We start from the raw sequence: 12,149 nt of genomic DNA on the forward strand, positions 1-12,149 counted from the left end.
AAATTGTCTTTATGTTATTTGGACTCAAGGGTTAATTCTTGCTTCCATTGTTAGGCGAGATATAAGAACTGCCTCTGTGGTGTCTTTATCTTCCCTAAACAAAATCGATTGTCAACTAAGATTTATTCTATTTCCTTTTGCCTTTTTCTGTATGTTATACTGATCAGTATCTTTGATGCATGAACTGCCAAGCTGACTGTGCGATATTTCTCGCATTTGTGTGACTTTGTTATCTTCGAATTTGTGTGAAGGATATTCTCCTGGACGTGCTTCGACATGTGTCCAGTATAATAAATTCTATACTCTCAGTTAAATATTCATTTAGTTGCTCTGTGATTTTCGAGATTTCCGTAGGATTGCTGAATGTCCATTCTACCTGGTTTAATCAGAGATCTTCCAGTTTTGTGTAAAACTCTGATTCTGATACTCCATCCCCTGTGTCATCCGAATATACACGGATTTCTTGTTGTATCACGTTACCAAGTGGCTGATACCACGTCTGGATACTCACCAGTTTGCTCTCTCTACTGTGTTTAACAAGAGAATTTCTTTAACATTTTCTATGTTGACGCTTTAGAACTTCTTCGAAAGCTATGTGCCAAAATTGTCCAAGCGACGACCATTTCCTTTACTACTTTTTCACTTTTCTCCCTAAAGTCAGACCCCTTTAGTTGCTTCGTACTTTCTATTGATTTAGTTTATAGGCACATACTGCTGTATTTCTTTCTGTTCCTAAACATTTTTGTATTTTCTTCTTCCACCGATCAGTTAAATTGTATTTTTTTCTGTTATGAATATTTTGGAATTACCTTTCTTATACTGAGACGGAAATTTTATTAACATGTAATTATTTGTTATGATTAGCCGATACGCAACGATTGACTAATTGTTCTATGTTTTGGCTAAATTCTTTTCACATGTATTGACCTAGGAGGAGCAGTCAAATAAAAGCCGAACACCCTCCAGAAAAGGACCACGCAATGGTTTCTTTCAAAAGTAGTCACATTATCCCAGAGTGAGCCGTTGTGACCGAGCGGTTCTAGGCGCTTCAGTCTGGTTCAAATGGTACAAATGGCTCTGAGCACTGTGGGACTTAACATCCGAGGTCATCAGTCCCCTAGAACTTAGAACTACTTAAACCTTACTAACCTAAGGACATCACACACATGCATGCCCGGGGCCTAGAACCGCTCGGCCACACCGGCCGTCAGTCTGGAATCGCGCGACCGCTACGGTCGCACGTTCGAATCCTGCCTCAGGCATGGATGTGTATGATGTCCTTAGGTTAGTTGGGTTTAAGTAGTTCTAAATTCTAGGGGACCGATGACCCCAGATGTTAAGTCCCATAGTGCTCAGAGCCAATTCCTGTATCCTTGAAGGCGGTCTGTGGCTGGCGGATGCACAACCTCATCCACTCTTGCACTTCCTCATCCGACTGAAGCCGACATCCATCCATGACTCTGTTCAGACCACCAAAAATGTTTAAATCATACGGTGAAAAATTCGGGCTTTCGGAAGATGTTGCGGTGTTTCCCAGGCAAATCGCTGAAGTGTCCGATTGGCAGTGTGGGGACGAGCTTTATTGTGCAACAGGATGATTCCGTCCGACAATTTCCGACAGCCGGAGGGCGAACAGCAAAGCCAACAGTGGAAACATCGAACATCTCCCCCGTCTGTGTTGTCCACACAAGTTCCGGTAGGGACATAACAGCCGTCTTCTTCGACTGCATGGGCCATCTGCTCGGCGGGTTCCTCTAGCGTGGAAGGACAGTCAATGCCTAGCGCGATGAAGTCACTTTGCAGAAACTGTGACGCGCCATAAAGTCAAAAAGCCCAGGAATGCTGTCGGACAGAATCATCCGGTCGTAGCTTATGGACATTGTAGCAATAAATGATGGTGGACTGGGTGAGATCACAGTCAAGCATTAACAAGAGGGAGCTTGTGTGAACTAACTGTGATTATCGGATGAAATATGTATACGGTTAATTATTATAAAACGTGAAGTGTCAAAATAAAAACTTAATTAGAACTATCAGATAAATATTGAGGGCATAGTACAACGCATTACGTGAAGCTAATTTGCTAATAAGTGCACGAATCTTCAAACAAATGTATTCATCCAGGCGTGCGCTTTATGCTATTCAATCCAGCGGATCCCTGGAGTCGTTTAAAACTTTATTTTGCATAAAATTTTTGAATGTAATCGTATTAAAGATTTTGGTGACTTACAAATTTTGATGTGGATTGTTCAAGATGATTACTGAAGACCGAAATTTGCAGCAGCCCGCGAAATATATCTACGGTAGAAGAAGAACAGAGATCACGCAGCTCCTAGCAGACGAGCTGAATGCCATCAGTACAATAGGAAATTATTAAAATACAGCACTCGGTACAGAAACAAAATATAGCAAACCCATTGCCCATTAAGGCTGAACTGTCGCTACACTGATACGAACGTTGTTGTTAGTTATCCTTGTGAGCGTCAGCATTAACTATTACAAATTCTGGATCGACTTCATACTACAGGAAATGTTTTAATATAAAAGGAGATTTACAGTGGAAAGGATTGCAACTGTAACTAGCCAAATATTTATAATAGTCTGATATAGTGAGAACAGAGAGATTTCTCGCAGGCGAAAATTTGTTCAACTACTAAATAAATCTAGTAGACGTAAAGCAAAGTCTGGGTGATCTTTACGTAGTGAAAGTTGTTGAAGCGGCAAGCATAAAAGTACTCACATGGCTTCAAGAACTGTCCGAGGTCAACAGTCCCTTACACTTAGAACTGTCTTAAGGACATTACACAGACCCATGCCCGAGGCGGGATACGAAGCTGCGACCGTAGGAACAGCGTGGCTCCGTACCGAAGCGCCCAGAACCGCCCTGCCACAGCGGGCGCGCATAAGTGTAATGTTGTATGCTGTTTGAAGAGATCTTGACGATAAAGCGGCTTGCTAGACTACAGTAGTTTACAGAAGAGAAGGTAGTAATTATGTAGTGTATCCTTATGTAGTGAAAGTTGTTGAATCAGCAAGCCTAAAAGTATTCACATGGCTTCAAGAACTGTCCGAGGTCAACAGTCCCTTAGACTTAGAACTGTCTTAAGGACATTACACAGACCCATGCCCGAGGCAGGATTCGAAGCTGCGACCGTAGGAAAGCGTGGCTCCGTACCGAAGCGCCCAGAACCGCCCTGCCACAGCGGGCGCGCATAAGTGTAATGTTGTACGCTGTTTGAAGAGATCTTGACAATAAAGCGGCTTGCTAGACTACAGTAGTTTACAGAAGAGAAGGTAGTAATTATGTAGTGTATGTTGTTGAATCAGCAAGCGCAAAAGCATTCAAAAGGCTCCAAGAACTGTGGGACCCAACGTCCGAGGTCAACAGTCCCTTAGAACTGTTCTAAGGACATCACACAGACCCATGCCCGAGGCAGGATTCGAACCTGCGACCGTAGCAACAGCGTGGCTCCGTACCGAAGCGCCCAGAACCGCCCTGCCACAGCGGGCGCGCGTAAGTGTAATGTTGTACGCTGTTTGAAGAGATCTTGACAATAAAGCGGCTTGCTAGACTACAGTAGTTTACAAAAGAGAAGGTAGTAATTGATCCTAGCGAAGAGCAAATTTTCAGCAGCCGAGAGATTAGCAAAGATTCAGCAGAACGCAGACTGCATAAGTTACATTTTCTACTATCTAATATTTTTCCGTACTTGCGAGACCTCCCTATTTAAAAAAGTCCACTTCTCGTTATCTTAAATAAGACGTAGATGATTACTGCTGCCCTGTCTTGATGATCCTATAATACAAGATGAATCATGGGTGTTATCATGAAGAATATATTTGTGGTACAAAGAGCTACGTTCGCTAGACTTCTAGTATTTTTCCGTACTTGCGAGACCTCCCTATTTAAAAAAGTCCACTTCTCGTTATCTTAAATAAGACGTAGATGATTACTGCTGCCCTGTCTTGATGATCCTATAATACAAGATGAATCATGGGTGTTATCATGAAGAATATATTTGTGGTACAAAGAGCTACGTTCGCTAGACTTCTAGTTAATAGCTATGCTATGATGATTCCGCCGACTTTTTTTACATATCCAAAGACATTACTATTGTTTAATTTCTTGAATGCAAAGTGTGGCAATCCTTGAAATCCACTACGTGAGGACATCGATAAGAGAAGCTATCCAAAGAATGACAACTGCCTCAAGTCGTAAACGGAATTAAATGCATCCATCTAGGGCGAGTCCCGACGTGGTTATAAACGCTCCAGCCCCATCAATTCAACTAGCGCACCTCCGTTCTCCAGTGGGATCGGTAGCGACGCTGATAATTATCCTAGGACCATCGTATGCCACGACAGCACGTATATATATAGACGCTGGGAGGGGGTTACACGCCCCGTGTACGGGCTGGCCCTCCATTACCCGTAACAGGGTAGTTAGCGCGCTGCCTTCCGGTATGTGACCTAGACACGCAACTACCCCCGTACCACATAATTTACAGCCTTGTCGAAAGGCGGACCGGATGTACAGCAAGTAGCCGTCATTAAGCAGTATCACTGACACTAGCAGTAAACTACAGGGGAGTATTGTCTTGTTATCCCGTCTACGACTTCCTGCAGAAATATTCACATCACATGTGACAGTCTCTTCTAACTCCTCAACTAATCAGCTACTTTTCGATTGCGGTAAGCGGTGATTCGAAATGCCCTCGAAGAGATATAACAGCTCTGTGGCACATCGCACTTAGCATCTTATAACTTCTCAATTTAGTGGTTACTTGTTACCAAAATAGGAAATGGAAATGCTTCTGCTCAGGGTCAGCAGTTAACTTTGAAAAAGTTGTGGAGCTGTCATGAAGCAATGTAAATTTTCAAGTAGCATTTTATGCTAGAACTAAACACGTAGAGTGTCGAGAACTGTTCCCGATTACTGGAAAACAAACACTATTTTAAAGTAGAAGGCAAGCCGGTGTGGCCGAGCGGTTCTAGGCACTACAGTCTGGAACCGCGCGACCGCTACGGTGGCAGGTTCGAATCCTGCCTCGGGCATTGATGTGTCTGATGTCCTTAGGTTAGTTAGATTTAAGTAGTTCTAAGTTCTAGGGGACTGATGACCTCAGCAGTTAAGTCCCATGGTGCTCAGAGACTTTTCTTTCTTTTTCTTTTTTTTTAAGTACAAGTTTTCGGCGTCTGACTGGTGCAGCATATGGACAGGGCCATGGTGTTTTAACGTCACAGGAAATCGATGTCCTTTAGATATTTCTGGAATACTCTGTAACTTACAACAAGAAAATTTCTAATTTGGTAACGATAGGCCGTAAACCACACACTTCGAGATTGTGGGACAACAGGCGGCATGCGAGACCACGGATATTGCCTCCGAATTAATCCTTTGTTAGCTAGTAACAAAAAAGTCTACAAACGGAAAGACTATTAACTGTTTGTGGGATATGAACAGCTGATTTTCAGGTTTCCATCAACGACGTTTGGTCTAAAATCCATAATCATTTTTTTATGGAAAAAATACTATTCTTAACATATCGTTTATGATTTACCCAAAGGTCACAAAAGTCATATGACAGTGATATCCATGTATAAAGATGGCGCTAGTATAGCGTTCACAAGGTATAAAAGGGCAGTACATTGGCGAATCTGACATTTGTACTCAGGCGATTCATGTGAAAAGGTTCCCGACGACATTACGGCCAAACGACGGAAATTAACAGACTCTGACCACGGAATAGTTGTTGGAACTAGACGCATGGGACATTCCATTTCGGAAATCAGTAGGGAATTCAACATTCCAGGATCCACAGTGTCAAGAGTATGCCGAGAATATCACATTTCTGGCATTAGCTCTCACCACGGACAATGCAGTGGCTGGCTCCCTTCAGTTAACGACCGACGTGCAGCGGCGTTTGCGTGGGGTTGTCAGAGCTAACAGACAAGAGACAAGGGGTGAAATAATCGTGGAAATCAGTGTGGGACGTACGACGAACGTATCCATTAGGACAGTGCGGCGAAATTTGCTGTTAATAGGCTACCGCAGCAGACGACCGACGCGAGTGCCTTTGTTAGCAGCACTACGTCGCCTGCAGCGCCTTTCCTGGGCTCCTGACAACATCGGTTGGAACCGTTGCCTGGTCAGATGAGTGAAGTTGTCAAAAGGCACTATGCAATCTGGTAGTGGCGTCGAAATGGTATTGGCTGTGGTTACACGGTTCACTGACTGGAAATGGTTTATGTTCAGTTACTTTGACATAACTTACTGCCATTCGTGGATTTCATGATCCCAAACAACGATGGAACGTTTATGGACAACAGTGCATAATGTCACCGGGCCACAAGTTTTTGCGACAGAAGAACATTCTGGAAAATTCGAGCGAATGGTTTGGCCACCCAGACAGCCCAACATTAATCCCATGGAATATTTATGGGACATAATCGAGAGGTCCGTTCGTGCACAAAATCCTGCACCGGCAACACTTTCTCGGTTATGGACAGCTGTTGCGGCAGCATGGCTCTGTGTTTCACCAAACTACTTCCGACTTGTTGAGTCCATGCCACGTCGAGTTGCTGCACCACAACTCGTAGAAGGACGTCTGACACGATATTTGGAGGTATCCTATGACTTTTGTCGTCTCAGTGTATGTTCATGAGATCTTCGTAAGACTCTGAGATGGAACAACAATTGTAAACAAATTATATTTTATTGAAGGCGTAGTCTCAGCCACCGTAACGAGGACATTATTTAGTCTGCTTGACTTCGAAAAGAACTCCAGTGAAGGACGAAAGAATTGAACGTAGCAGTTATCACTCTATGCCTAAAGATTAATTACTGTAATCCGAACAGAATTTGTACTCAATATACCTGTAGGAAAATACACTCCTGGAAATGGAAAAAAGAACACATAGATACCGGTGTGTCAGACCCACCATACTTGCTCCGGACACTGCGAGAGGGCTGTACAAGCAATGATCACACGCACGGCACAGCGGACACACCAGGAACCGCGGTGTTGGCCGTCGAATGGCGCAGCATTTGTGCACCGCCGCCGTCAGTGTCAGCCAGTTTGCCGTGGCATACGGAGCTCCATCGCAGTCTTTAACACTGGTAGCATGCCGCGACAGCGTGGACGTGAACCGTATGTGCAGTTGACGGACTTTGAGCGAGGGCGTATAGTGGGCATGCGGGAGGCCGGGTGGACGTACCGCCGAATTGCTCAACACGTGGGGCTTGAGGTCTCCACAGTACATCGATGTTGTCGCCAGTGGTCGGCGGAAGGTGCACGTGCCCGTCGACCTGGGACCGGACCGCAGCGACGCACGGATGCACGCCAAGACCGTAGGATCCTACGCAGTGCCGTAGGGGACCGCACCGCCACTTCCCAGCAAATTAGGGACACTGTTGCTCCTGGGGTATCGGCGAGGACCATTCGCAACCGTCTCCATGAAGCTGGGCTACGGTCCCGCACACCGTTAGGCCGTCTTCCGCTCACGCCCCAACATCGTGCAGCCCGCCTCCAGTGGAGTCGCGACAGGCGTGAATGGAGGGACGAATGGAGACGTGTCGTCTTCAGCGATGAGAGTCGCTTCTGCCTTGGTGCCAATGATGGTCGTATGCGTGTTTGGCGCCGTGCAGGTGAGCGCCACAATCAGGACTACATACGACCGAGGCACACAGGGCCAACACCCGGCATCATGGTGTGGGGAGCGATCTCCTTCACTGGCCGTACACCACTGGTGATCGTCGAGAGGACACTGAATAGTGCACGGTACATCCAAACCGTCATCGAACCCATCGTTCTACCATTCCTAGACCGGCAAGGGAACTTGCTGTTCCAACAGGACAATGCACGTCCGCATGTATCCCGTGCCACCCAACGTGCTCTAGAAGGTGTAAGTCAACTACCCTGGCCAGCAAGATCTCCGGATCTGTCCCCCATTGAGCATGTTTGGGACTGGATGAAGCGTCGTCTCACGCGGTCTGCACGTCCAGCACGAACGCTGGTCCAACTGAGGCGCCAGGTGGAAATGGCATGGCAAGCCGTTCCACAGGACTACATCCAGGATCTCTACGATCGTCTCCATGGGAGAATAGCAGCCTGCATTGCTGCGAAAGGTGGATATACACTGTACTAGTGCCGACATTGTGCATGCTCTGTTGCCTGTGTCTATGTGCCTGTGGTTCTGTCAGTGTGATCATGTGACGTATCTGACCCCAGGAATGTGTCAATAAAGTTTCCCCTTCCTGGGACAATGAATTCACGGTGTTCTTATTTCAATTTCCAGGAGTGTAATAAAGACTAATGAGGAAGCTATTGAAACAATTGCAGGCGCGAAGAACAGGGAAAATTTTTTCAATTACGCGGCAGAACCTGCTCCTCGGAGTCTCCATGCCATTCTTCCATACGACTCTTATTCCAAAAATTGACTGTTTTAGAACACGGAATGGAAAGGTGCATTGATGGGTATAAAGAGAAGGTGCAAAAAAATAAACGGATAAGACAGTATGCAAGAGTTGAACTTTTGAAGGTAACTAAACAAAGGGACATAGGCCGTGCATATAACGAGACGAAATCGTATGTGATTCTGTGTTGGAATCCTCGTGATAAGAAATAAGAAAAGACGCAGAGGATGACGTGAAGGAACAAGTATGGCAGTCCTAGACACAAGAAAATGAAGATCGTAATGAATGGAGAAGTCTGGAAAAGGCCGACATACAGCAGAGAGTGATAAATATCTGTTGTTGATGACTATAAATCTCATCTTGAATAAATTGCCAAAAAGTGTACAAATAGTCCGTCTCAAATCTCGTTACACTTGATTCCTTCTCAACAATAACCGTGCAGTTCAGTCAGGTATGACAGAACTTTGTTTTCTTGCACTGAAATGCATAATTTGTTCGAAGCAACCAGCTCATATCTGTTGTCAACTGCAGTAGTGTTTACTACACCATTCACTTCTTCATCCATACTATCTCTTCCAAATCAGACAACATTTCGCGACGATCAAGATTGAAATGTGCTGAACTCGAACCAGACAGTGCAATGCACAGCAAGCAGTACTTGTCCACTACTCGACTAAGTGTGGTATGCAGTAACTGTTGGAGGAAATGCGAGCGGCGTTCAACAATTAATGCAGCATCTTTTCCTGGAAGCAGCTTGGGTTTATTCTGGATTCTTATATAATATATTATTCCCCAATCTTTTGACTGCAAACCACTATTTTTCAACATAATCTCTGTTAAATAAGACGGCCTAACGCCACTTTATGAGAGGGCTCTACCGGTCGACTTCGGAGCCAATGCCCTGTTGCATCAATAGCCCACCCATCACCCACGTACTGCATCCTCCAGTGGGCCAAACAGATGGAAGTCGGAAAGGTGCAAGATTTGGACTGTTGGGTGGATGAGGAAGAACAATCCAATGAAGTTTTGAGAGCTCCTCTCGGATGCGCAGATTTGTGTGGGGCCTTGCATTGTCACGGAAAAGGAGGAGTTCGTTTGCATTTTTGTGGCGACGAACAAGTTGAAGTCATTTCTTCAAAAACTAACACGACACCTTCTTAAATTATTGCAGGAAATTTTTGTTTTTGGAACCCATTTGTACATTTAAGACACAATCTGGGTATTTATTTAAAAAAAGTGACTTAAATTTCCCTCTCTTTATAGATGCTCATTCATCTATCCGTATTAGCCATATGCAAAGCTACTAATGTGTTAGGGTCATTTGCAGTATGTATACAGGCACATAAGTGATTGCCAGACAAAGATTTATAACCAATGCTAATGTTTCTCTGTTCCCTCATCCTTGTTGCAAATCATCTCCCTGTCTGTCCCATGTAATATTTTTCATAGTTATACCAATGAACTTTTAGATACCAGATTGTTTCATTACATCTACTATCTGGGTGTTATGGCATAAAGTGTTGTTTAACCGGTTTTGCTTATGGAAGTTTAACTGTACATTCATTTTACAGAATGCCTTAGCTGTCGCATTTGGAACACAAACTTAGTATGGTAACGTTACATACCACAGTTTCTTTTTTTGCCATCTCCTTTGTTAGTATCATATAGTTGACATTCCTCTTTTTTTTAGATGTATTTAGTTTTGTACTATACGTAGCTGAAATCATACTAGTATCATAACTGTTTCCGCCTGCTGTCTCCTTCATTGTGTCTAAGTCTTTACTCACTTCCTTTATATCAAAATGGATGTTTATCATTCTACTTGTCATCACCTGAAAAAAGGCACTGTTGCACGCTTGTGGCATGAGTCGTTATGAATAATAGCATCAGTCACAATTGGTTTACAGTACATGGCAAACATATCTGTCTGATGTTCATTATTTTCAAAACTGAGAAACTAATAGTTTTGTCCTTTTCTAGTTTCCTTATGAAATACATGTTGGGATGTAAGCTATTAAGCTGAAGGAACATAGATTAATTTCTAATGTTCTGCCATTAAGCAAAACCAAGGAATCATTGACATATCTTTTGCAGCAAACAATCTTGTTCGCCCTGTCTTTGAATCTTAAAAAAACAAATTTTCAGTATGGTTAACAAAAATATCAAGCAGAATGCCCACAAGACAACTTCGCATTGCTAAACCTTCAGGCTGCAAGTAATGAGATCAATCACACGTAAAATAATTATCATAATGAGTCAGCAGAAGTTGGTCAATAATCTCCTGTATTTCTTGCAAACTAATTTTGTTGTATTTCCGCAGATCATTGCGATACATTTCAATGGTTTTGTACTACTGCCAAATTAGCATATAAGTTAATTATATCAGAAAAAACAAACTTTCCATCTACTAATATCTCTATGTCCTTAATATGTTCAGCAACTTCGACAGAATTCTTTATATTATGCTTATTCTCAAAAGTGTAATATTCTCTAATAAGGGAATCTAATTGTTCGCTTAAGTTGTGTGCAGAACGAAAATGAAGTTTACAATCAGCCGAACTGGGATATTATTATTAGGTAGCTATGGTTGAGTGCTGTTAAGTCTTGGAGTACTGGGATTTATAATGATGCATTCTCTGCTGCCCTCATCAGACAATACGAATTTTCATCTTCTAGCTGCCGCTTTAATCAAAGCCTTAACTTTACTAGTCGAATCATTAGAGATCTTCTTGATGTTATTGTCACTGAAAAATTCCTCTTCTTTCATCGTGTAGTCATACTGGTTCAAAAGTACTAAAGCATTTTCCTTGTCCGTTTTAACTGCAATGCATGTATTACCTTGTCATGTATTACCTTTGCATGAATTTATTGTTTATTCCCCATACAATTGTAGCCAGTACCGACAGTATTCTGGTATGAGGTTCTGACACAGACACAACAGGTTGCTGATGCAACAACATTGATCTTAAGATGATCCAAAGACATCAATACATGTCATGTATTTAAAAATGTGCAATAGAGACTGAAAATAAATGAGAATTGTGTTAGATTTCTACTACGCCCTGTCTTTTACCTATTTGATTCTTTGCTGCCTTCGCTGTTTCATGTCTCAAAACTATCCATTCGTCTTCTACTGTATTCCTTTGCAATCAGTGCCTAATGCACCCTTTGAAAGTCTGAATATCCCCAGATTCTTTAGACTGATCATGACCCCATCTCCTTAATTTCCTATTCTTTTTGTTATTTATTCAGTTTGAATCTGCATTTTATAACTAGTAGATAGTGGTCAGTGTCCACATATGTCCCTGGAAATGGTTACAGTTGCAAATCTGGTTCCGAAATTTATGTCTTACCATTACATAACCAGTCTGAAACCTTGCAGTGTCTTCAGCTCTCTGCTCGTACAACCTACTTTCGTGTTTATTAAACCAAGTACTAGCGATGATTACATTATGCTCTGTACAAACTTTTCCAAGCGGCTTCCTCTTTCATTCCTTGCCCCAGTCCATATTCTCTTAGTGATTTTCCTTCTTTTCCTTTCCTTACTGTCTAATTCCAATTCCCTCACAATTTAATGTTCATCTGAATAAATTCCATTGTCTAAGCACACAATTTTTCAATTTATTTATCATCTAAGATGGTATTTGGCATATTAAATGTGGTCGTTATTGGCTTCATGTCTATCTTGGCTACAATATTGCATCCACTATGCTATTTATAGGTGCTTAAGCGC

This window comes from Schistocerca piceifrons, chromosome 5 (assembly GCF_021461385.2).
Source record: "Schistocerca piceifrons isolate TAMUIC-IGC-003096 chromosome 5, iqSchPice1.1, whole genome shotgun sequence".
Lineage (NCBI taxonomy): Eukaryota > Metazoa > Arthropoda > Insecta > Orthoptera > Acrididae > Schistocerca > Schistocerca piceifrons.